The following is a 27,224-nucleotide window of genomic DNA, read 5'->3' as shown; positions in this document are numbered from 1 at the left end:
TAATGAACTATGTAACAATGCAAGGGTCTTTTTTCTTTTTCCTTCCCCTTTCTTTTTGAAACAATATATCGGGAGGTTCAAATATTAATAATTTATTTCGAATAATAGGATGTTTTTTATCAAAAGATTCAGCAAACACCACAAACTTAATTTTTTTAAATGGTTCAATGTCATGTAATAATAAGGAAATTTGAAGCAGAAATATTTCTGAATTTATATATTCAATAATATAAGTTTGATATTACTCCTTTCTTAAGAGAGCTACCTCTAATGGAGTTTAGATCCTTACAAAGTAATCCTGACATTCACACTCCAAAAACTAATATCTACAGTTTCAAACAGTTCTGGTCTCTTATAAAAGCTCTCAGATCATTAAATGATGATACAAAAATAACATCGTGAGATATCATAAAGGATAATCAAATTACCTGATCACGAAAACCGGTTGGATCTTCAGATCCAAGAATACTAGAATCTTCTTTGTTTGTTATGGAAGGTACAGGAGCTTGTTACAGAAAAAAGGCAAAAAACTGAGGAATCAAGAAAACACAGACACACATCTCTCATTGTTATAGTAATTATAGCAATCTTCTTAAGAAACCTTCTGAAGATCCAGGTTTTGCAGCAACCTAGCAATTAAGCAACAAAGAGGCTTTAGAAAAGTACCGAGGAAGAGTCCTCCAGTAACTCTCATACAACACAAACTTAGCTAATGCATTAACAAGATTGTGAAGTTCTGAAATTACACTCGATTCATCCACAACAAAGGTTTGGAGGAGGGATATAGCAAACTCTGTCGCAGCCTCTGACAAATTGCTTAAATGGTCAGTTCATACTGACACACAAAAAAAGGAAGTATTAATAAAATCGATACGTTCACTTACTTTCACCATATGAACATTATACTCTGCAAGATTTAATAATTCATTGCGAACAAGGTCAAGAGTGATGTCCTTGTACTTCCGTTCTCCCTCAGAGTAAATCACCCGTAAACAATAAAGTTGTAGATGACATGACATTTCAAACTGTATACTTCTGAAAAATATGAAACTAAAAACAAAATCATTTAAACAAAGGTGAATGCAATCAAAGCATCTATGTAGGGTTATAGTTTGAAAAAAATCAACACAAAGGATTTGTTTTAGGAGATGGCACTGATTTGAGAGCAAAGGATTTGTTTTAGGAGAAGGCATTGATTTGAAAGGGAGCTAACCATGCACCATGATTGTCCATGGACATGGAGCACTTTGTCTAATTTTCTATGTAATTGTACTTCTATGTAATTATTCAAACTAAGGGAATTCATCCCAGCCTAAGCAGCTTTTAGAAGGCATTGATCGACTTCCCAACTTTTAGAAGAACTCTTATGTGACGACCATTTTCAAACCCCTCCCCATTATCATAGGAAAACTCACACGAGGCGGAGTCTACACCGGACACCGCAGTAGTTTATTCGACTGAATAAGCTCTAGTTTCTGAAGACTTAAATCAGCTTGGGATTTTTATATTTCATATTCTGCCAAACGATTTATCCATCATTCACATGTTGAATAAGGAATCAAGAAAACCAAAAAACAGTGAAAGAACCTTGCAAGAACTTCCACTCAAGTTTTAAAGGGTATGTTTGGTACCTTCTAGTTTAAGAACATTTTCTTAAAATATTTTTAATAAAAAAAATAATATCTTACACTTTTTAAAAAGTGAATAAAATAACAAATGTGTATTGAGCGGTTTACATTCACATTCAAAAGTTATTCTAATAATGACAACCTTTCGTTTCTCGCTACATGTTTTAAAGATTTTGTTTGATCAATTTAAAGTCAATTTCAGATAACAATTAAAATTATTAATTTTTTAAACATGCTTGTAACGAAAGTAATTTATTTTGAAAAACAATTTTTTCACAAATGTATTCCAAAAACTGTAAAATTAATTCCTATGGTGACCGACAGAAATTGAATTTGTGACCTCTTAATCAATTATTGAGACTACGTCTCTTTTTCTACTGCTAGGTCAACAATGTAGGATTTATAAGAAACAACATATGATTAAAAAGGACTTACAGAGCATTCCTCCATCCTTGCCGCTTCATCTTCATCTTGGCCCATATACCGTCGAAAATCATTTATGTAGCTTGTGTATGCCGACTTAAATTTTTGGCTAACTAGAGCAACAAAGCCACAAGAAAGGGCAGTTATTTGTTGGAGAGCTCAGATTGTTGAATACAAAAAAGAGAAGCTCAATATGGATGTTTTCCTATCAATTGTTGGTCCATTCTTTCAAGGAAGAAATGGAGAATCTGTTTGGCTTCTTTTGGCATTTCACAAATTATAGTCTGACGAATTTGTATGTAATTGGAAAGTTTTAATGTAACTTTCTTTAGAACTGAGGTTCTTACCTTTTTGTATATTCTATCTACATTTCCTAAGGTATTTGAGAGCATCTATAATATAAGTAGGAACTTACAGTCTGACTCTTCCTCATCACACTATTTATTCTACCCAACCTTCAAGTATGGAACAGGTTTATCTTCTGTTTTCAAGAGCTTTTTCCACCGACCTTTATGTTCTTTTCGGATGGAGAAAATTATGTTTCCTCAAGGAAACCTTAGTTTTACAGCCCTGTATCAAGCAAAGAGAAAGCTCCCGCATAAATATAAAGTAATGTTAAGCCAGCACAGTAAGAGTGCCAAAGTTTCTACTCTGCCTTATTGAGCTTAATGTTTAAATCTGATTGTCATTCTTGCTCTTATATGTCAAGTCAATGACTGTATGCCACATGTGTGGCGGTTTGCTAGTAGCTATAGCTATTTGTTGCTTGTCCCTGTTTAAAGATCCTTCAAGACAAAGCGCAAGATAAGAAATATTCTCCTTTTCCTCAAATTCTCCTCTCCTTTCTCTGATTTTCAGTAAAGATTCTAGGTTTTAAACAAAATGTTCTCAAAAAATTATAAAAAATAAAAAAATCACAGCATTGATACCATTTCTCCGAACATTCAAAAGTCCGTCCACCAACTTCCGCTCATGTAATCCTCCCTATACACATAGGAGAACAAGAAACTACTAGATGTGAGATATGATCAGTAATGAACACATCAAGGTTAGTTTAAACAGAATATAGAAGTGCATAAAAAATTAGTCAATAACTCACCTCAGGCACAATAGAGTACCCAAAAAGGTCAGACCCTCAGAGTTCTAGCCACCCTCTTTAACTACTATGATTTTTCTTTAACCAACCAAAAGGTTAAGTTTTTTAGAGGCTCTCCGAGTCAAACTGCATTCCATTGGTCTAAGAAGAAGTGCAGTTCGTATTTTGATTCTCTGTTTAGTTTAAACAGTGCGGAAGTTGTTAGGCCTCAACCTCAATTTTATCTATCAACAACCGAGAAAGGATTTGAGAGCTCCCCAATCTCTCCGCATTTGAGAAATGAGAAATCTACACCAAAATAATTAAGCAAAAAGATACCCTGCTTCTACCATACTAGATACCTAAATAGGCAATACTAAAGAGAATTAACAGAATACTTGGCCCCACTCTAACAAACACATTCCTAAGGGCCTACACAGTTGGAAAATTACTAACTAATTGTCAATCATTCTTTCCTTTTCCCACTTTTATCCCCAAAGAGCCACTTTGTCCTCGGGGTGAAATTCAGGAAATTGTTTTAAATAAGAGTGGCATGTTCCCATGTTGGACTTTCTGGTGCATAGATAAATTAGCAGCCAAATCCTTTGGAATTGGGAATCGTGGTCGGTTTATACCCACTGCCTTACGAGGAACAAAAACATGAAAAATCGGGTGAATAAGGGATTCCTTAAGAAGGGCCAAGCGATATGCAACAAGACCAATTTGGGCCACAATCATAAATAGACCAATGAATCTAGAGGCCAATTTGGGGTGCTTAAAATGGCTTAGAGAGGACGATCAGTTGGGCGCAACTTCACATAAACCCGATCGTGTACCTCAAATTACACCTCCCATCATAGGCATTGGCATATTTGACATTTGTTGTTGTGCTTTCAACAAATTGGCCTTCAATACTCCCAAAATTTCATCTCTTTCATTCATCAAATGGTCCACTTCATTCACCGGACTCGATCCCTTCATATAAAGTAATATAGAGGGGGTCATAGGAGCCTCAAAGGGGGTCATCAATGTGGTTGTATGAACAGTTGTGTTATAGCTCAATTCAGCCCATGCTAGCCATTTAGCCCATTGTTTGGACGTGTTCATAGCAAAACATCGCAGATACGTTTCCACCCCGTGATTAACAACTTCGGTTTGGCCATCCGTTTGGGGATGGTAAGTGGTGCTTCGTCTCAGCTGAGTACCCAACAAACGCAACAACTCTTCCAAAACAAGCTTGTGAAAATGCAGTCATGATCCAATACTTCAGGGCCATCCATTCAAACGAATAATCTCACGTATAAAAATAGAAGCTACAACTTTGCACTAAATGGATACTTCAAAGGAATGAGATGTGCATACTTGAAAAGACGGTCCACAACCACCAATATGGCATTATAACCCTCGGATTTAAGGAGGCCCTCTATAAAGTCCATACTAATATCCTTCCATACACGGTCTGGAATGGTTAACGCTTGTAGGAGTTCGATTGGAATCGATACAAATATTTGGCCTGATGACAAACCGAGCATTCAGCAACATATGTATGGATACGTACTTTCATACCGCGACAAAAGACCTCCCTTACTAGCCTCTTATATGTATTCAACGCATCATGATGTCTCCCTACTAACATCAGCCAATAATAAAGAAATAGTATGTGAGTCCTCCGGAAGAACCAAGCGACTGTGATGGCATAGAACCTTCCCTTATAGCAAATATCCCTTAGGGGCTTGCTGGCCATTGATCAAAGATAACCAAATGCGATTAAGAGAATCACTCTCAGCCACTTTATCAATGAAAATCGAAGGATTGAGCCTACCTATAACACTTAGAAGACCCAATTCAAATACCGACGATAATCTAGATAAGGCATTAGCCGCTTTATTTTCCAATCCCTTCTTGTATTGGATCACAAAATTATACCCAAATAGTTTAGCAATCCATCTTTGGTACTCTCCCCCAATAACTCGTTGCTGACAAAGAATTTTCAAACTTTTATGATCCATACGCACCACAAAAGGCTTATTCAATAAACAGCTTTAAACCTATGGGTAATAGGCAAAGATTGACTAAAAAAGGCCACTGGTTGTTGATGTTGCATTAGGACCGCCCTAATGCCCACACCAGAAGCATCAGTTTCCAGCACAAAACTTTGCATAAAATCAGGAATACCTAGCACCAGAACTGACATCATTGTCGATTTTAACTGCTGAAATGCCTTCTCTGTCGTGTCATTCTACTGGAATATACCTTTCTCTAACAATTGTGTCAAGGGTAATGCGATAGAACTGTAGTTCGCAACAAACTTCTGATAATACCCCGTTAGACCCAAGAAACCTGCAGTTCCTTAACGTTCTTAGGTGCTGCCCATTTAACCGTAGCTTCTATTTTAGTTGGATCTGCCGCCACCCCCCTTTGAAGAGATAATGTGGCCCAAGTATTCAATTTTATTTACCGCAAGTTGGCATTTTTTAAAATTCGCCACCAGTTGATGAGCTACTAGAGTTTCCAATACCATTGCCAATTGGTGCAAATGTTCCTCCAACAACTTGCTATATAATAAGATGTCATCAAAGAAAACCAAAACGAATTTGCGTAAATACAGATGGAGAATATCATTCACGACTGATTGGAATGTCACTGGGGAATTCTTCAACCTAAACAGCAACATGAGGAATTCATATGCCCTCCAAGGGTTCAAAAAGTTGTCTTATGAACATCGACAACCTACACTCGAATTCGAAGATAACTGGACTTTAAACTAATTATTGTAAATATGGTTGCCTGTAATAATTCATCTAATATCCTAGCTTTTTCTTTTTTCTTTTTCACGTCTCAAGTCTGTTAGACCCCCCATTAGGCTTGTCTATAGAAGGAAGAGTAAAACGCACGTGTGAGGAGTGTGAGTTGGGGGGGGGGGGGGGGGGGGGGGCAATTAGGTCGGTGAGTTGGGTAGTATAAATACAGGTTGTTAGGCGGGAAAGGGGATTATGAAATTTCATGTTTAGTTTGGCTGTTGAATCCAGAGAAGAGATGAACAGAAGTTGTATCAATGAATTGACATTCAATCGATTCATTCCCTGTATTCATATTGAAATAAAGAGAATTGCTATTACAAAGTAGAGTTCCATCATTTTTGGTATCAGAGCCACGATTATTAGAGAAATAATGGTACAGGCGTGAATCGAGGAAAGATTGGAGCTGATCGATCTAGAGATCACTGCGATGAAGAAGAGATAAGTAAGATGCTGGTGGTTGAATCGAAATTAAGCGATATCGTGAAGACCTAGGAATTAATGCGATACCACTCTTCCCTAAGAGCTTTAAGTTAAATGTCAATGCCACAGTCCACAGTCCACACATCCCTTTAACAAAACTTGATCCAATTGGCCAATCTCACTCTTAGTACACTATCTCAATAATTAAACAAATTGAATAATCCTTTTTCCAAATGTTGGCAAGAGTTCTCTACTCCAAAACTGAGCAAATTGCCACACTGCAAATCCAAAACTCGAATATATTTACATTTTTTCATGTGTCGTTCACAATCCTCCATGTGTCTTTTTACCAATTACACGTTATCACTGACTTTTTTTTTCATATAATCATTCCATGACTAATCCAAATTGATAATTCTTTTGTTAAAGGATGACAAAAGTTCGTTAATCCAAAAGTTCTTTAATCCAAAACTACAAGTAAAATGTCACGCATCAATCCAAAACTCTTATATGCTAACTTTTCTTTTTGTGTTGTTTAGTCCTCCACGTGTCTTTTTCCAATTTCATTTGTATAGCCAAATGTTTTTGTCTATATCCATGTCCACGACAAAAAATCTAATCCCTCAAATTAAAACTTATTCCAATTATAGCTAATCTCACTCTCAATACTAATCCAATTTGATAATCCTTTTGTTAAAAGATTACAAAATTTCTTCAATCCAAAAGTTAAAGTAAAACGTCACGCTTCAATCCAAAACTCTCATATGCTAACTTTTCTTTTTGTGTTGTCTATAGTCCTTCACGTGTCTTTTTCCAATTTCATTTGTATAGCCAAATGTTTTTTCCTATACCCATGTCCACAAGAAAAAAAAACCTAATCTCTCAAATAAAGCCTTAATCGAGTAGTAGACTAATCTCACTCCTAGTACATTATCTCAACACCTAATCCAATTTTATAATTCTTTCGACAAATAATGGCAAACATTCTTTAATTCAAAGATCATATAGCCTAAACTAACTTATAGTACACTACCCTAACACTTACCGAATTTAATAATCCTTTCTACAAACACATGAAGTTCAATCCCATACTTCAATAAAAACTCGTATATTCATACTTTTCTTTATGTGTCGTTTATAGTTTTTCATGTGTCTTTAGTCCAAAACTTGAAGTCCTATATCCATCTCTACGACAAATCACCTCATTCCTTAAATAAATCTTGATCTAATAGTCTAATCACTTTTAGAGCACTCTCTAACACTCGACTCAAATCCTTTCTCCAAAGAATGACAAGAGTTTTTTAATCCCAAATTTGTAGTCTCATGCCACACACCGATCAAAATCTCTCATATCCAAAATTTCCTTTTTGTGTCGTCTAAACTCACCCATGTGTTTGTTTCCAATTTCATAGTCCAAACATTTTTTTCTATAACCATATCCAAAGCAAATGATCTCATTCCATAAATTAAAACTTAATACAGTAGGCTAGTCTAACCTTTGGTGCAATATCTCTTAATCCAATTTGACAATCTTTTATCCAAACAATTGCAAGAGTTTTTTAATCTAAGACTTGAAGTTCAATGTCACACCTCAATCCATACTTTTCTTTTTGGGTCGTCTATTGTCCTCAATGTGTTTTTTCTCAATTTCATTGGTATAGCAACACTTTTTTTTTTCTTGTATCCATTTCGACAATGGAACACATCCCTTAAATAAAAACTTAATCCAATTGGATAATCACACTTTTACTTCATTATCTCAATACTTAATCCAATTTGATAATCCTTTCTCCAAACAATAGCCAGAACTTATTTTATGCAAAACTTGAAGCCCAATGCCAAACTTTATTCCAAAACTCTCGTATACTAACTTTTCATTTTGTGTCATCTATAACTCCATGTGTCTGTTACCAATTTCATTTATGTAGCCAAACGTTTTTTCCTATGCTCATGTCCACGACAATTCACCTCATCCCTCAAATAAAAACTTAATCTAGTAGGCAAATCTCACTCTTACTATACTATCTCAACACTTAGTCAAATTGAATCTCCAACAAATGGAAAGAGTTCTTTAATCCAAAACTCACATACCATTACTACAAGAGACGGAGATACTCCCGACGCTAAAAAATGTCGACAAAAATGAAAAATACGTCGGAAAAGGATATGTCAACGTACGTCACAGCGTCGGAAAGAACATTGGAAGAACCGCGTCGAGAGAGGCTTTCCCGACGCCGTGTTGGTACGACATCGGGAAAACCTCTCCCAACGTCTAAAAAGCGTCGACAAAGGTGGCGACGGGAATACCTCTTTCCCGACAGACCTTATGTCGACGCACTCGCGGCGTCGGAAATGCCTCTTTTTCGACGTTTTCTTTCCAACGTTTTATTGCGTCAGGAATTCCTTTTTATATATATTTTTTTTAATATTTCATTTCTATTTTTTCTCCACAAATATTTTGCTCAAACATTCACAACGATATTCGGATTGCTCAAATATTTTTCCCGACGTTTTGGATTAAATTAAAACAAATTAAGAAATATACATACACAAATTAAAAATAAGATTTAAAATTAATAATACGAATAAGTTCACAAAATATTAGTAAGTTTAATACAAAAAATATAGTTCTCATAATACAAGAAAACACAAACATAGCAAAAAGTCTCCTAACGAGGTGCGTATGGATATAAAAGTGATATAAAAATAACTAAGTTTAGTACATAATCATATATTGCAAAAACTTAAGAATAATAGACATATATACATACGGTAGAGTTAGGGATCATGTGGTGGTCCCTGTTGTGCACGAGTTAATTCTTCTATCATTTTTTTTATTGTTTCCACTTGTGAAGCTAACACTTGGTGATTTCTATCTTGTATTTCAATCCGTTCCAAAACTTCATGAAGTTTAGCTTGTAATTCAATCTCTTTTTCTGTGGACTGCGAACAAGATGTCGACGAACTGCTTGCGCTCGCCGTTCTGCAGGCCTTCGGCTTGAGTCCCCAACCATGACCTTTTGAGTAGCCTGGTCGTCTACCCAACACCTGATCGCATATCTTATCCTCAGAGAGTGGCTGACTACCCTCTAGGCCTGCGACACGAACGTCCCAGCTCGAACATGTGTTTCCCGAAACAACTCCACACGATCGACCGGCTTCCCTTTTCTCTTAGCGAGCTCGTACTATCGTTGTAGAAACGACTTGAACCCGCTACTATGATTGTAAGGTTGCTTCTGTCTAGCAGTCTTGTTCGTCCATGATTGGTCCTAGATTTAAACAATTATATTGTTTATTTCTTATACATATTAAAACTTGTTATCATAGTTAATCATGACAAATAGCTAGAATGCACAGTTGATATAGTGATCGCAGAGGAAGTGTCAATCCTCATGACATCCAACCAATGCGTTTGGTGGGTTAGCTCGAGCCTCCTCCGGGTTGCTTTACTTTTTGAAATGTCTGTGATAGTCGATTCGAAACTCTTTAAAGGTCGTGAGCATCTGATGCTCAACAAATCTATTCATTGCTTGATCATTGAAATCAAGCAGAAACAATCGCTACACATTACAAACATAACACATTAGATTGGTTAAAGTTGGATATGTTTTAAATGAAACCCTAAATGTATAGTACACTTAATTACCTAGAGGTCGCCCTTGACGACCTCAATGTATTCTCTCCCAACGTCCGCCCATTTAAGACGGGGGACAGAAAATGTCTTTCAGACGCACACGCCTATCGCTTGGCTGAAGCAAACGACGTGTGGGAAAATAGGCTTCTCCGCTCCAAGGGTAATCGTCATCAGGATGCGCCCATTTATTGCAACGTGGCGCTCTAACTCCAATAGTCGAGACTGCGCAAGTCTCCTATGAGTCAGAGTCGCATGTCGATAATAACATATAATGTTAGAAAAAAGAACATGAAATAATCGTGAGTTAAAATGAAAAAAATTCTTAGACTCACCCGTATTGCCGCCCACAGACGACAACCCTCCCGCGATGTTATCTAAATCGTCCTCAAACTCGAGGAACATATCGTCTGTCTCTATAAAATTATTACGTCGATATGACATAATGACTGTGGACATAGAAAACAAACATTCAATAAGCAAATACGAACACATAGATAGAATCAAAATATATAAATTAGATAAATATGTGGGTACGTGGTTTGTCATTATAATTCGTTATTGCTTGTATGTGACAAGTGTTCATCCACATCGTCGATGAAGTCGTCAGTGACATGACGCACAATCGGTCTATCAATAATTGTGGGATCAATGTCATTTCTGCATAGAGTGTCATCCTCGAAGTGGTCATCTACTTGATGGCTTACAACAACTTCTAGTATATTAATATGGTCATTCTGAACATGCTTCACTTCTGGCACGTCCCATATACGCTTATTTTGGATGACTTGCACAACTTTTCAATTGTTTTAATTTTTAGAATCATCTACGTAAAAAACTTGATGTGCTTGAGTTGCAAGAATTACAGGTCCCTCTACATACCAAAAACGGGATGTCTTGAGATATTTGTACCCTACTTCAACATGTGTTCTTTGACTTTTATTTACATCGGTGTCATACCACCGACACTTAAATAGCCATACATTTCTTTCAACGGATATTGTACGTGCAATACTTCATCCAGAACACCGTAGAAATTATTGTCGCTAGTTCCACTTGCATCGCTTTCACCAATGACCATTATTCCACTATTTTAAGTAGTACGTCGGAAATCAAGTTGAATAGTGTGAAATCTTACACCAGCAAATCCATTGTAACAACGAACGTCAAAGGATGGTTCCATCGCTAGTGAGAAGAAATCATCAGATAGGTTTGCAGACTTACGCAGTTCTAACACTTGAAATGAATGTGACAATCATTATAGACTTCTCACATGTTTAAATACGTTAGTTCTTACATGTCACACTTAAATTTCTCCTTCGACATCTTCTATATATTTTTCCATGTTAGGACTAGGTATGAGCAGTGACATAAAGAAATTTGTCTCTTTCATGCATTTCTATGGTGGCAAATTGTAAGGAAGTAATACAACAAGCCACATACTATACGAGGTACTCATTTGACCAAATAGGTTAAACTCATCTGAAGAAAAGCCCAAATCGCACGTTCCGTGAATCATAAGCAAAATTAGGAAATTCAGAATCAAAGTGCTTCTACCCCTCTGCATCAGCTAGATATGTCAAGACATCATCTGTTTCAACACGTTTATCTCTATGTCATCTTATGTCAGCAGACCCAAGCACTGTAATCTGTTTCAACACGTTTATCTTAAGCGCTGTAATCTAGGTACCAAAGTAACACAACATGTCGAACGACTTGTTACTCCAACCATTTAGAACTTTCACATGCATCAACATAACCAAAAAATTCGATGACGAAAATTCAGAACAACCAGGGTACAACTCATTACTTGCTCGATTCAATAAGTCCTAAAATATATTATTTGTTCTATCTTCATCTATATCTACCCCAACATTCAACGGCATTTCATCTTCCAAATGAAATTCCTCTATTTCCTTTTCATGTTCAATAAAGGCTTGTAAACCATGTAGCATACCAGAGATATCACCTTATTGAACATGAAGAGGAAATAGAGGAATTTCGTTTGGAAGATGAAATGCCGATGAATGTTGGGGTAGATAAGATGAAGATGCAACAAATAATATATTTCAGGACTTATTAAATCAAACACGTAATAAGTTGTACCCCGGTTGTTCTGAATTTTCATCGTCGAATTTTTTGGTTAAGTTGATGCATGTGAAAGTTCTAAATGGTTGGAGTAACAAATCGTTCGACATGTTAGAACTCTTAAGAGCAGCGTTTCCAATGTGTAGTAGTATTATTCCTAGTTCATTTTATGAACCAAAATGAAAACTTCGTGGCTTGGGCTTGGGATACAAGACTATTCACACATGCAAGTATAACTGTGTATTGTATTGAAAAAAGTTTGTTGATTTGCAACATTGTCCAACATGTAGCGAGGGAAAAAAATTCTGCATAAAGTATTGCGCCACTTTCCTTTGGTGCCTAGATTACAGCACTTGTTTATATCGTAGGAAGGGTCTGCTGACATGAGATAACATAGAGATAAATATGTTGAAACAGATGATGTCTTGAGACATCCAGCTGATGCAGAGAAGTAGAAGCACTTTGATTCTGAATTTCCTAATTTTACTTCTGATCCACGAAACTTGCGTTTGGGTTTGGCTTCAGATGAGTTTAACTCATTTGATCAAATAAGTATCTCCTACAGTATGTGGCCTGTTGTGTTACTTCCTTACAATTTGCCACTATGAAAATGCATGAAAGAGACAAATTTCTTTATATCACTGCCCATACCCGATCCTAAACATGGAAAAGTATATAGAAGATGTCGGAGGAGAAATTTAAGTGTGACATGTAAGAACTAACGTATTTAAACACGTGAGAAGTCTATAATGATTGTGACATTCATTTCAGGTGTTAGAACTGCGTGAGTCTGCAAACTTATCTGATGATTTCTTCTCACTAGCGATGAGACCATCCTTTGACGTTCGTTCTTACAATGGATGCATTGTTGGTGGTGTAAGATTTCACAATATTGAACTTGATTCCTGACGTACTACTCAAAATAGTGGAATAATGGTTATTGGTGAAAGCGACGAAAGTGGAACTAGCGACAATAGTTTCTACGGTTTTCTGGACGAAGTGTTACACGTACAATATCCATTGAGAAGAAATGTATGGCTATTTAAATGTCGGTGGTATGACACCGACGTAAACAAAAGTCAAAGAACACACGTTGAAGGAGGGTACAGATCTCTCAACACATCCCGTTTTTTGTATGCAGAGAAACATGTAACTCTTGCAACTCAAGCACATCAAGTTTTCTTACGTAGATGATCCAAAAAATGGCAGCAATTGAAAAGTTGTGCAAGTCATCCAAAATAAGCGTATATGGGACGTGCCAGAAGTGGAGGATGTTCAGAATGACCATATTAATATACTAGAAATTGTTGTAAGCCATCAAGTGGATAACCACATCGAGGATAACATTTTATGCAGAAATGACGTTGATCCCACAATCGTTGAATGACCGATTGGACGTCATGTCACTGACGACTTCATCGACGATGTGGATCAACACTTGTCACATGCAAGCGATGACGAATTATAGTGACAAACCACGTACTCATATATTTTTCTAGTTTATATATTTTGATTCTAGCTATGTGTTCGTATTTGCTTATTGAATGTTTGTTTTGTATGTCCACAGTCATTATGTCATATCGACGTAATAATTTTATGGAGATGGACGATATGTTCCTCGAGTTTGAGGACGATTTAGATAACATTGTGGGAGAGTCGTCGTTAATGGGTGACAATACAGGTGAGTCTAAGAATTTTCTTCATTTTAACTTACGATTATTTCATGTTCTTTTTTCTAACATTATATGTTATTATCGACATGCAACTCCGACTCCTAGGAAATGTGCGCAGTCTCGACTCTTGGAGTTAGAGCGCCACGTTGCAATAAATGGGCGCATTTCGATGACGATCGCCCCTGGAGCGGAGAAGCCTATTTTTCCACACGCCGTTCGCTTCAGCCAGACAATAAGCGTGTGCGTGCGAAAGACATTTCCCGTCCGCTGTCTCAAATGGACGGACGTTGGGAGAGAATACATTGAGGTCGTCAAAGGCGACCTCTAGGTAATTAAGTGCACTATACATTTATGATTTCATTTAAAACATATCTAACTTTAACCAATCTAATGTGTTATGTTTGTAATGTGCAGCGATTGTTTGTGCTTGATTTCAATGATCAAGCAATGAATAGGTTTGTTGAGAATCAGATGCTCACGACCTTTAAAGAATTCTGGGCTGACTGTCACAGACATTTCAAAAAGTACAGCGACCCGAAGGAGGCTCGTGCTAACCCATCAAACGCATTGGTTGGACGTCATGAGGATTGTCACTATCTCTACGACCACTATATCAGCCGTGCATTCTAAGTATTTGTCATAATTAATTATAATAACAAGTTTTAATATGTATAAGAAATAAACAATATAATTGTTTTAATGTAGGGAGCAATCACGGACGAACAAGGTTGCTAGACAGAAGCAACCTTACAATCATAGTAGCGGATCCAAGTCGTTTTTACAACAGTACAAGCTCGCTGAGAGAAAATGAGAGTCGGTCGATCGTGTGGAATTATTCCGGAAAACATATGTTCGAGCTGGAACGTTCGTGTCGCAGGCCACCGAAGATGTGCATGTAAGTTATGCCCTTATTAATTATCCACTTTCATTATATATTTTTGCGCGTTACCTAATATAGTTTTTAAATTTGTTACAGAATCAAATGTTGGAACTCCAATCCCAGCCTATCCCAGAGGGTAGTTAGCCACTCTCTGAGGATGAAATATGCGATCAGGTGTTGGGTAGACAACCAGGCTACTCAAAAGGTCTTGGTTGGGGACCCAAGCCGAAGGCCCATAGAACGACGAGTGCGAGCAGTGCGTCGACATCTTGTTCGCAGTCCATAGAAAAAAAGATTGAATTACAAGCTGTATGAAGCTATGGAACGGATTGAAGTACAAGATAGAAATCACCAAGCGTTAGCTTCACAAGTGTAAACAATGAAAAAGATGATAGAAGAATTAACTCGTGCACAAGAGGGACCACCACATGATCCCTAGCTCTACGATACGTATATATGTCTCTATTATTCTTAAGTTTTTGCAATGATTATGTACTAAATTTAATTACTTTTATATCATTTTAGGATCAAAAGTGTAGAATGACGCATACGCACCTCGTTGGGAGACTTTTTGTTATGTTTATGTTTTCTTGTATTATGATAACTATATTTTTTGTATTAAACTTACTAATATTTTGTAAACTTATTCGTATTACTAATTTTAAATCTTTTTTTTAATTTGTGTTTGTATATTTCTTAATTTAATTTATATACAATTTTTTTTTAATTTAATCCAAAACGTCGAAAAAAATATTTGAGCAATTCGAACATCCTTGTGAATGTTTGAGCAAAATATTTTAAGGAAAAAATAGAATGAAATATTAAAAAAGATATATATAAAAAGGAATTCCCGACGCAATGAAACGTTGAAAAAAAACGTCGGAAAAAAGGCATTCCCGACGCTGCGAGGTACGTCGGCATAAGGTACGTCGGCATAAGGTCCGTCGGGAAAGAGATTCCCGATGCAGTTCTCCCGACGTTCATCCCAACGCCGTGATGTACGTCGACATATCCTTTTCCGACGTATTTTTTATTTTCGCCGACGTTTTTAAGCGTCAGGAGTACCCCCGTCTCTTGTAGTATTAGTGCACTATATCAACACTTAAATAAATTTATTAATCATTTCTCCAAACAATGGCAAAAACAATTTAATCCTGTTTTTTTTTTTTTTTTTTTTTTGTGTTGTCTATAGTCTTTACTGTGTATTTTTCCAATATCATTTGCATTGCCAAACTTTTCTTCATATTCCAAGTCCATGGTAAACTTCATCCGTTAAATAAAAACTTGATCCAATTTGCTATCACTCTTAGTGCACTAAATCCAATTTGATAATTTTTTCTACAACCAAAGGCAAGAGTTACTTAAATGTAATCTTGACGTCTAATACCATACTTTAATCCAAAACTCATATCATAACTTTTCTTTTCGTGCCATCTATAATCCTCCATGTCTCTCTTTCGAATCATATTTGCATCGCTGAACTTTTTTTCCTATACTCATGTCCATGGGATCTCTTCCAATCCCTAAGTACAAACTTAATCCAATTGGTTAATCTCACTCTTAGTACACCATCTTTAACACTTAGGGTGTGTTTAGATTGCATTCTCAAAATGATTAAATTAAGAAATAAGTTGTTTTGGAATAAATGTCATGTGTTTGGCAACCACCTAAAATAAATTTTGAAAGAATGAATTCATAGAATAATGTGGTTTAGGATAAACACCTAAGACAACCTTTTAGAAAAATAAATTTTGTGTGTTTAATGATTAATGTCCCTAAGTTGGTCCCTTTTTTGTGACCGTTGTTGGATTATTTTTGTCAATTATTTTATGGTAACTATTACCGATCAACTTTTGTCAATCGTTTTTAATGTCTGTTATTGGCCTACTGCCAATGACTTTTTTTTTTTTGTAATTGTCATTGTTTAACTTCCAACGACCATTGTCACCAACTTCTAATTATCATTTTACGATGAATATCCTCGGCCACCTCAAACCATCATCGTTGTTAAACTTCTACCAAAATCTCCACGGACAAATTCTATATATATATTACTATTACTGTTACTCTATTACAAAGCAAACAAATTCTTGCCTAAGAATACATTTGAAAAAACAAAATTGTCAAACACACGTATGTTTTTCTTTCAAAGAGTTTTTAGAAAAAATGTTTAAATGAAAATGCATTTTTTAGAAAACATTTTTTTCTTAATTAAACAAGTCCTTAATCCAATTTGATAATATTTTCTTTGAGAAATGGCAAGAGTTCTTCAATCCAAAACTCACATATCATTACATTTCTTTTGTGTGGTTTATAGCCTTCCATGTGTCTGTTTTCATTTGTATAGCCAAATATTTTTTCCTATACCAATGTCCACCTCATACCTCAAATAACAACTTAATCCAACAGGCAAGAAATAGGCTTTCTTCCGATAGTTACGTTTCTCTTTTGACTTTGTTTGTTTAGGCTTTCTTCTTGTTGTTGTCCAAGTTTTCCTTTTAGTTTGTATTCCCCTAGTTCCTTTGTTCTTAGTACAACAATCTTGTACTTTGAGCCTTAAGTTTCATATATTATCATTAAAAAAGAGGCGTTAATCATAAACTTAGAGTCCAATGTCAATGCCACACTTTACGAAGAGCTTTAAATTCAATGTCACTCGAGAGAGCTCTCAAGTTTTTCCCATCTTTTTAGCTTCCTACAATTGTTTAGCCTTGAAAAGGCTTTATTCCGTTTGTTATGTTTCCCTTTGACTTTCTTCTTTTTGGTGCCTAAGTTTTCATATTAGTTAGTATTCTCCTAGTTCCTTTGCTTTTAGTACAATACTCTTGTACTTTAAGATTTAAGTCTCATATATTATCATTAAGAAACGGGCTTTAATCCTAAACTCAGAGTCTAATGTAAATGCCACACTTTATGAAGAGCTTTAAGTCCAATGCCACTTGAGAGTTGTCAAGTTTTTGCTATGTTTTTAGCTTCCTACAGTTGTATCGCCTTGAAAATGCTTTATTCTGTTTGATACATTTGTTTTTGTATTCGTTTGTTTACGCTTTCTTCTTCTTGTTGCCTAAGTTTTCACTTTAGTTTGTATTCCCCTAGCTCTAATGCTGTTAGTACCATCACTAAAAAATAGGCTTTAATCCTAAACTCAGAGTCCAATGCCAATGTCACACTTTACTAAGAGCTATAAGCCCAATGACAATGTCACTTGAGAGAGTTGTCAAGTTTTTGCTATTTTTTTAGCGTCTACAACTGTTTCGTCTTGAAAAGGCTTTACTCTATTTGTTATGTTCCTATTAGACTTTGTTTATTTAGACTTTTTTCTTCTTGTTGTATAAGTTCTAACTTTTTTCTTCATGTACTTTTAAATTTAAGCCTCATGAATTCTTTAAAAAGAGGCTTTACTCCTAAACTAAGAGTCTGATGTCAATGTCGCACGCACTTCACTCAGTGCTTTAAGTCTAATGACAATGTCATTTGAAAGAGTTGTCAAGTTTAGTCTCGAAAAAGCTTTATTTTGTTTGTTATGTTTCTCTTTAGGCTTTCTTCTTCTTCTTGCCAAAATTTACACTCTAGTTTGTATTACCCTAATTCCTTTACTCTTAATACAATACTCTTGTACTTTGAGCTTTAAGCATAATATATTATCATTAAAAAAAAAAGGCTTTAATCCTAAACTAAGAGTTCTATGTCAATGCAACAATTCACTAAGAGCTCTAAGTTGAATGTCAAATCCTATGCCACTTAAAAGAGTTCTCAAGTTTTATCTATCTTTTTAGCTTGCTGTTTGTTATGTTCCTCTTTGACTTTGTTTTGTTTAGGCTTTCTTCTTCTTGTTGTTCATGTTTTCACTTTAATTTGTTTCCCCTAATTCCTTTGCTCTTAAATACAATACTCTTATACTTTGAGCTTTAAATCTCATAGAACTATCATTAAAAAAGAGGCTTTAATTCTAAACTAAGAGTCCAATACCAATGTCATACTTCACAAAGAGCTTTAAGTTCAATGCCAATATCAATGTCACTTAGGGAAGTTGTCATGTTTTTGCTATGTTTTTAGCTTCCTACAGTTGTATCGTCTTGAAAAGACTTAATCCAATCAACTACTCTCACTTTTAGTGCATTATCACATCACTAATCCAATTTGATAATTTTTTCTCCAAACAATAGTAAGAGATACTTAATTTTAAACTTGAAGTTTAAGGTGTGCCTTCTACGTGAATGTTATTTGTACAACCAAATATTTTTTCCTATATTAATGCCCACGTAGGTCACCATCGCCCTTAAATAAAAATATAATCCAATTGGCTAATCTGATACTAATTAGTGCACTATATCAACACTAATAAATTTTGATAATCATGTAGTGCACTAGATTAACACTAATCAATTTTGATAATCTTTTCTCTAAACAATTGCAAGACATGTTTAATTTTAAACTTAAAGTCCAATGTCGTAGTACAGTCCAAAATTCACATATTCTAACTTCTCCTTTCGTGCTACCGGTAGTCATCCATATGTCTTTTCACAATTTCATTTGTATAGCCTAACTTATTTTCTATATCCATGTCCACAACAAATCACCTCGTCCCTTTAATAAAAACTTAATTCAATTGGCTAATTTCACTCTTAATGTATTATCTCAACAGTTAAACAAATTGAATAGTCCTTTTTCCAAATGTTGGCAAGAGTTCTCTAATCCAAAACTTAGAGTCAATTGTCACACTTCAAATCCAAAACTCGAATATATTTACGTTTCTTCGTGTGTCGTTTACAGTCCTCCATGTGTCTTTTTACCAATTACATTTGTATCGTCAACCTGTTTTTTTTTTCCAATAATCATTTCCATGACAAATCCCCTTTAGATAAAAACTTAATCAACTTATAGCCAATTTAACTCTTATAGTGCAACATTTCATCACTAATCCAATTTGATAATCCTTTCATTGAGAGATGGCAAAATTTCTTTAATCCAAAAGTTGAAGTAAAATGTCACGATTCAATCCAAAACTCTCATATGCTAACTTTTCTTTTTGTACGGTCTATAGTCCTTCATGTGCCTATTTCCAATTTCATTTGTCTAGCCAAATATTTTTTCCTATACCCAAATCCACAGCAATTCACCTCATCCATTAAATAAAAACTTAATCTAGTAGGCAAATCTCACCCTTAGTATACTATCTCAACACTAAATCAAATTGAATAATTCTTTCACCAAACAATGGCAAAAGTTCTTTAATCAAAAACTCGCATATCCTTACTTTTCTTTTTGTGTTGTTTATAGTCATCCATTTGATTTTCTATAAATTTATTTGTATAGCCTAACTTTTTTTACCATATACTTATCCATGACAAATTACGTATCCCTTATAAAAACTTAATCCAATCAGCCAGTCAAAGTAAGAACGCGGAAAACAAAATACCAAAATAAAAGACAAGGAAAAACAAGAAAAGTATAAAGGCATTGATGATTATTCATTTGGTTTTCAGCAGAGGATGCTATCAAAAAGCATTTATTACCCACATCATTACCCTAGTCCGGCTCTAGGGTAATGATGGGTAATTCATACTTTTTGGTACAATCTTATGCTAAAAACCAAATCAATAACCATCACCGTTTCACTTCTCTTTTTTTCTCTTGTTATTTTCTTGTCTTTTATTTTTTGTATTTTATTTTCCCACTTTTTTACTTTGGTATTTTCCCTTTCTACTTTCTATTTTCTTCCTACCCTACTGCCTCAACGCTTATCCAATTTATGGCAACTAACTCGCTATTCCTAAACTTGGTTTTTATTTTGGTATTTTCTTTTTGCATTTTCTTACTTTAGTATTTTTCCCTTACCACTTTCCCTTTTTTTCCTTTCCTAGTACCTTAGTACTTATCCAATTTGATAATCCTTTCTCTAAAAGATGGCAACCAACTCCTTATTCCTAAACTTGAAGCAAAATTGGTTTAATCCAAAACACTCAAATCCTAACTTTTTCTTTTGCGCTGGCCATGGTCCTCTATGTGTCTGATTCCAATTTTAATTGAACAACCAATGATTTTTCTTATATCCATGTACATACCAAAGTACCTTATTATCCAATTTAATAATCTTTTCTCCAAACGACAAGAGTTCTTTAATCCAAAACTTAAGGGGGCGTTTGGGGGAAGGGTTGGATTATGGGGGTTAGGGTTATGTAATCCAACCCCCGTTTGGGGGAAGGGTTATGTAACCTTAGTTTTAACTCCTTAACCCTTCTTCAACACTTCTTAATCCTTTTTCAACTTTTCCTCAACCCTTCTTCACAACATTATCATAACACTTCCTTCATAACACTTCCTCCAAACACATTTTATCATAACACTTCCTCCAAACACATCTTATCATAACACTTCCTCCATAACCCTTCCCCCAAACACATCTTATTATAATCCTAGGTTTATCTTAACACTAGGTTTATCATAACCCTAACCCTAACCCCCATAACTCAACCCTTCCCCCAAACGGCCCCTAAAGTTTAATACCACTTCAATCCAAATCTCATATTCTAACTTTTCTTTTTGTGCCACTTATAACTAGTCCTCCATGTGTCTTTTTCCAATTTCATTTGTACAACCAAACATTTTTTCTATAACCATCTGCATGGCAAACGACCTCATTCCTCAAATAAAAACTTTATCTAGTAGGCTTGTCTCACTCTTAGTGCACTATATTAACACTTGATCAAATTTAATAACTCTTTCTCCAAACAATGGAAAAAATTATTTAATACTAAACTTGTACTATAATGCCATGTTTCAATATGAAACTCTCACATCTTTTTGTTTCTTTTTTCGTCGATAATTCTTAATGTGTATTTTTCCAAGGTCATTTGTAAAGCCAAACTTTACTTCCAATATCCATGTCCACGGTAAATAACCTCATTCGTTAAATAAAAACTTAATTCAATTGGCCAATCTCACTCTTAGTGCACTGTATCGACAATGAATCCAATTTGATAATCATTTTTATAAACAATGGCAAGAGTTCTTGAATCTACAACTTGAATTCCAATGACCCCCTTTCATCCAAAACTCTCATATCCTTACTTTTCTTTTTGGCTCATCTATAATCGTTCATGTGTCTTTTTCTCATATTTGCATATCCTAACTTTGATTTTTGTGTCGTCTATAGTCCTCCTCTAATGCCAATACCACTTGAGAGAGTTGTCAAGTTTTTGATATCTTTTTAGCTTTCTATAGTTGTTTTGTTTTGAAAAGACTTTATTACCTTTCTTACTCTTTGACTACTTTTGTTTAAGCTTTCTTCTTCGTGTTGCCTAAGTTTTCACTTTAGTTTGTATTCCCCTAGTTTCTTTGCTCTTAGTACAATAGTCTTGTACCTTGGGATTTAATACTATCGTTAAAAAAGAAGCTTTAATCTTAAACTAAGAGTCCAATACCAATGCCACACTTCATAAGAGCTTTAGGTCTAAAGCCAATGTCAATGTCACTTGAGAGAGTTGTCAAGTGTTTGCTATCTTTTCAGCTTTCTACAACTGTTTCGTCCTGAAAAAGTTTTATTTTTGTTTGTTACGTTTCTTTTTTACTTTTGTTTCTTTAGGCTTTCTTCTTCTTCTTGCCTTAGTTTTCACGTTAGTTTGTACTCCCCTAATTCCTTTACTCTTAGTACAGTACTCTTGTACTTTGAAGTTCAAGTCTCATATATTATCATTAAAAGAGAGGTTTTAATCCTAAACTAAGAGTTCAATGTCAATGCCACACTTCACTAAGAGCTTTAAGTCCAATTCCAATACCAATGTCACTTGAGAGAGTTGTCAAGTTTTTGCTATGTTTTTAGCTTCCTACGGTTGTATCATCTTGAAAATGTTGTATTTTGTTTATTACGTATCTCTTTTAATTTCTTTTGTTTATGTTTTCTTCTTGTTGTTGCCTAAGTTTTCACTTTAGTTTGTATTCTCCTAGTTCCTTTGCTCTAAGTATAATACTCTTATACTTTGAGCTTTAAGTCTCATGAATTTTCATGAAAAAATAGGCTTTAATCCTAAACTAGCAGTCTGATGCCAATGCCACAGTTCACAAAGAGCTTTAAGTCCAATGCTATAGCCAATGCCACTTGAGAAAGTTGTCAAGTTTTTGTTATATTTTTAGCTACCTACAATTGTATCATCTTGAAAATGTTTTATTCTGTTTGTTACGTTTCTCTTTGACTTTGTTTGTTTAGGCTTTCTTCTTCTTGTTGTCTAAGTTTTCACTTTAGTTTGTTATGTTTCTCTTTTTCTTATTATTATCACTTTCAAGTAATTTTAAGCATTAGTCTCTTTCGTAGTCTCTTTGGTAGTCAAGTAATTTTAAGCATTAGCTCTTATCTTCTTTTGTAGTCTTCCCTTTGAAAAAGTTATCTCATCTCCCCCTGCTTTAGTTTTAGTGACTATTACAGGGATAATTATCTTTTTTATACTGTCGTTTAAACAAGCATGATTAATGATACTCTATCATTCCAATTTATAAAATGTTCTAATTAAATTTGTCACTTAATCCTTGTCTCTTAGATAAGAAAAGCCTCAAGAAAGAAAGGACCTAACGAACCTGAGATAACGGGTGAGTATGATTTCCAGAATTTGATGGTGTTGCAACCTCTAGCGGGAGCTCCACTTGATTCAAAGAAGACATTATGCCGAATTTCACTTCGGCTGCCAATTGTGTCTGAGATGCTCCAATGTCTTTGTTCAAAAAATCAGGATTGCCATCAATTTCTCTCTTCCCATCTTTGAGAAGAGAAGTTGGTGTTATTTGTTTCATATCCACCTTGAGATTCTTGAATAAAACCTGTAAAAATCAAAGTCGAACTAATGAAATTTCTGATTGAATTAAAATCAGTGATAAGAATTTTATTTTCCCTATTATTGACTACGCATATTTCATTTAATCAATGAAATTCTCTTATCCCATATCAGCGGTACTAATTATCTTGAGAATTTATAGCTAACTGTATCCATAGTCATTTACCATCTTGAATTGTGCATACATACCTCAATGCAAACTTCAGGTTCATTTTCAAGTTAGGCATTGAATAAAACTCAGCCAGTAGTCCAAGAATGCCCATGGTCCAAGGGTTTGGAGGTTGGTATGCTAAACTACTTTGACATGGTTCAAGGATCTACAGCCATAACAATATAAAAGTATGATCAGGATACTCAAACAAAACTACCAAAAATATTCCTTACACAGTGTGACCATACCTTGGAAGTAAATGGCGTTACTGCAATCATTAGCCCCTTTTTCATATGCCTGTCAGAACAAAAAATGAGTACGGAAAAAAAATAATAAATAAAAAGAAACTAACACTAAGAAGTATGGTTTTCAAGAAAACAAAAATGATGTAAAGTGGAAGAAGTCTCAAACTCCCTCCGTGGAGTGAATCTAAACCAACATGAGTAGAGATGTTATATTACCTCAATTATCAAAGATTTTGGATCTATTCAACGGGCTCACAGCACTTGGTTCCCGCCAATTGTTAGTTTCCCAAGCCAGCTTCCCAAATTCTTAAGCAATGAATGTTCTTCTGAACTTGACTTTATAAGGTCTGATCCTAACAGAACCTGGAGAGAAGAAAAAACAAAAGTTAACTACAATGTTAGGCACTGGTTGCATGTCACATTATCCAAGAAGAAACGAACACCTTGCAGTTCTCATAAGTAGCCTGAACGATCTCTTTACTTAAAGCTTTTGAATTAACTCTGTCCAGGAACTTCAAGTACAAATCATGGAAATCCGGCTCGATGCTAGCCCTGTATAATACGATGTCGGATGTTAAAATATAAACTGTGCATAAACCAATATTTTCTCTACGCGAATTTTTCTACAACATCCTGACAGTTCCCTCCCCATAATAAACTGTATCCCATGGTTTTCAGTTTTTAGCTCAATGGTACCCTCCAATAAACTACAATTAGTTATGTACAGAAATGTATACAAGAATTCAGAGTAACTTCAAACCTCTTCATGACCATATAGTGAGCAAACCAGGGATAAAACTGCTCCTTGGAGATTTCAGTAAATTCTTTTGCTTTGGCTTCAAGATTAGCGAGTGAAATATAATTAATCATAAAAAGGCTCGGAAGATCCGGTTTTGCAGCAACCTAGAAATTAAATGACAAAGAGGCTTTAGGAAAGTACCGAGGAAGAGTTTAGGGTTTAAAGTGGAAGAACTCTCATATAACACAAACCTTAGCTAATGCTCAACAAGATTGCGAAGTTCTGAAATTACACTCGATTCATCCGCAACCAAGGTTTGGAGGAGGGATATAGCAAACTCTGTCGGACATTCCCGGAAACCCTATCGAGAGAAATTGGCACGTTGAATGTGAAACCGTGTTTAACAAGAAAAATAAATAAAGCCGTTGTTTGCCGTTTGCCAATTAAAACAGCTTTCTCTTGCCCTAGCAACCATATTCTCGACATCCCCTTCAGTCAGATAAAAGCCCTAATCTTCAAAAATAAAAAAAATACTGAAGTGGATTTGGGGGGTTTCCAAATCCCCTTCAGTTTTTCCGAAGATGAGATAAGTTGTTGAAGAAGAGGAAGATGAAGATCAGTGAGATTACCTGTTGAAGACGAGGGAGACGGTGAGAGAGCAAAGGGAGAAAGTGAGAGAGCAAGGGAGAAAAGTGAGAGAGCAAAGGGAGAGAGCAGAGTGAGAGAGCAAGGGAGAAAAGTGAGAGAGCAAAGGAGAAATAACATATCGGTGAAATTTTCGGGATACAGCTGGCGAGCCATGTAACGGCTCTTTTTAGTTTGACCCTTACACCATTTTAAATAACGTCTGCTTATTTTAATCTTCCGTAATTTGACTTATTTACAACTTATATTATTGAACATTATTTTGTTTTATATTTACGCTTCTTTTCATTTTTATTTTCCTTTCCTTTATTTTAGTTCATAAAGTTTTCTCTCTTTTCTTTAGAAAAAATTAATCTTTCCTAAGAGTCAAAAGAACTAACAATATGTTCTTAATGATTTTTAATTTATATTGAAAAATTATAATTAAATTTATTTAATTAATGAAAAAAAATATATGATGAATTAAGCAATTGTGTTAGTGTTGCTTTTCTGTAGTTCAAATAATTAATTAGGATGTTGTGTTTGATATATGTTAATAATCATATTATAAATTATTTCATTAAACATCTTAGCATGCATTTGTTTATTGATGCATTTTAAAATGTTTGTTGAACTCACAAATAAATTTAAAAGAAATACGATACTTTTAGATTTTTTTTAATAAATTAAAATAGATTAAATTATAAATATGATGTGGATGGTTTTTATTTAATAAATAAAAAAGAAGTGATTGTTCGTTGAATTGGGTTTAAAATCTAAGTACTTATAAGAAAAGCACTTCATTTCGTATTGATGGTACGATTGGCTGCCACTGAAATTTGTTTTGATACGTGGACTCCAATGTCAATTAAGTTGAACTCATGTTCACAATCGCAACTAAAAATTTCACAACTAATTATTAAAAAAAAAACTTTTTTCAAGCTTCTCTTCCCTCTTTAGATTGAGATAGCAAGAATTATTCTTTCCTATTCATTAAAACCATATTGATGGATCGATGAGATAGTAAAATATATTTTTTAAAATTAACTTTGAGTTAAGTTATAATTATATATCTAGACTTCGAATAATTTTATTCCTACGTCCTCAAACTTTCAAATTTGTTCTAAAATTATTTGAAAATCTAGATGACGTAAATTTTCAATTGAACTATCATTTAATTTTTATGTGCATAATTACAAAATATTTGAAAATTATATTATGCACAAAAGCAAGTAATTAAGATTATAGATGGAAAAATTGGCATTTAGAGGGAAGGAAATTGTAATTCGATAAACCTATAGTATACATTAGGTCTCTTAATTTAGTCGAGTTCTAATAAGTTCATGAACTTCTAGAATATTTCAACTCTAATCTTTTAAGTTTATCACCTCAAATTTGCATTCTTTAAGCTAATGAATCAATCCTTGATCACTCTGGATAAAGAAAAATAAACATATAGCTTTTTCTTTCCAATTGTCAACTACTATATTATAAACGGATACCTCCAAAACAAACTTTGTAATGCTACAAAACTTTGAATGATGAGAAAACAAATCAACTTCTTCTAACATACATGCAGTCCGAAATGGAGATTCAATATTTATCAGCACTCCACCCACACTGCACAATCAAAAGGCCATCAGTTGAACTCTAACAAAATATTGTCATTTTTTTTCACATTAATTTTTTTTCCTTTCGAAAGTGTTCAGGTTTATTTCACATTCATGAACTCAATAAAAAAAAACTACATCTAACCTATATCTAATCCCCTTGGAAGGTAGGAGATATCTCTAAGGTACCTAAATATGAATTGGTAGTGTAAGCTAGTAAGAAGTATAAGGCCAATTACATGGGATGTTAGTTCTTGGGTCTTGTTATAAATAGAAGGGTGTGTGTGTGAAAGTAGGCAATTCTTGTAGATCGTGCTCAAGCGAGAGGTTTCAAGTGTCTTGAGTTATCTTGTAGTGGTTGATTTTACATTTCAATACGTTCCTTCTTCCTTATATAATATCTCATTTCCT

At 34.7% G+C, this 27,224-nt stretch overlaps 1 long non-coding RNA gene across 24 annotated transcripts; it reads right to left on the bottom strand.

Moving 5' to 3' along the window:
• Window positions 1-189: 189 nt before the first annotated feature.
• On the bottom strand, window positions 190-25,372 carry LOC103487079 (uncharacterized). Of its 24 annotated transcripts, none has more exons than XR_007820352.1 (13): window positions 25,209-25,372; window positions 24,831-24,940; window positions 24,601-24,743; window positions 24,284-24,392; window positions 24,057-24,203; window positions 23,844-23,892; window positions 23,634-23,761; window positions 23,191-23,430; window positions 3,151-10,427; window positions 2,981-3,035; window positions 885-2,621; window positions 747-805; window positions 190-629 (listed from the first exon to the last, which is right to left on the bottom strand). It is a non-coding gene; the product is annotated as an uncharacterized LOC103487079 (long non-coding RNA). The 24 variants fall into 24 exon arrangements; XR_007820349.1 differs by having other exon boundaries at window positions 885-3,035; window positions 3,151-9,907; window positions 9,994-10,427; XR_007820348.1 differs by having other exon boundaries at window positions 885-3,035; window positions 3,151-10,216; window positions 10,314-10,427.
• Between the last annotated feature and the right edge of the window lie 1,852 nt (window positions 25,373-27,224).

This window comes from Cucumis melo, chromosome 4 (assembly GCF_025177605.1).
Source record: "Cucumis melo cultivar AY chromosome 4, USDA_Cmelo_AY_1.0, whole genome shotgun sequence".
Lineage (NCBI taxonomy): Eukaryota > Viridiplantae > Streptophyta > Magnoliopsida > Cucurbitales > Cucurbitaceae > Cucumis > Cucumis melo.
The sequence above is the reverse complement of the archived record's forward strand: the minus strand, read 5'-3'. Positions and strand labels throughout refer to the sequence as shown.